We start from the raw sequence: 217 nt of genomic DNA, 5'->3' as shown, positions 1-217 counted from the left end.
CAGTAGAACACAAACAAAGATTTTTAACTCAAACCGTTGCAGTCTATCAGTTTTACAGTGGAAGTGGATGGGAATCACGGCTTTGAGAGTAAAAAAAAAAAATGTACACAGACAAAACCAAATTAAACCCTGTGTCTCGTGACGATACATTGAGGTCTTATGACACAAAACAATCGGTCTGTGCAAGAAACTGAACAGTATTTATGTCATTGTTTAC

Source organism: Sinocyclocheilus grahami, unplaced genomic scaffold (genome assembly GCF_001515645.1).
Source record: "Sinocyclocheilus grahami isolate Dianchi unplaced genomic scaffold, SAMN03320097.WGS_v1.1 scaffold2176.1, whole genome shotgun sequence".
Taxonomy (NCBI): Eukaryota; Metazoa; Chordata; class Actinopteri; order Cypriniformes; family Cyprinidae; genus Sinocyclocheilus; species Sinocyclocheilus grahami.
The sequence above is the reverse complement of the archived record's forward strand: the minus strand, read 5'-3'. Positions refer to the sequence as shown.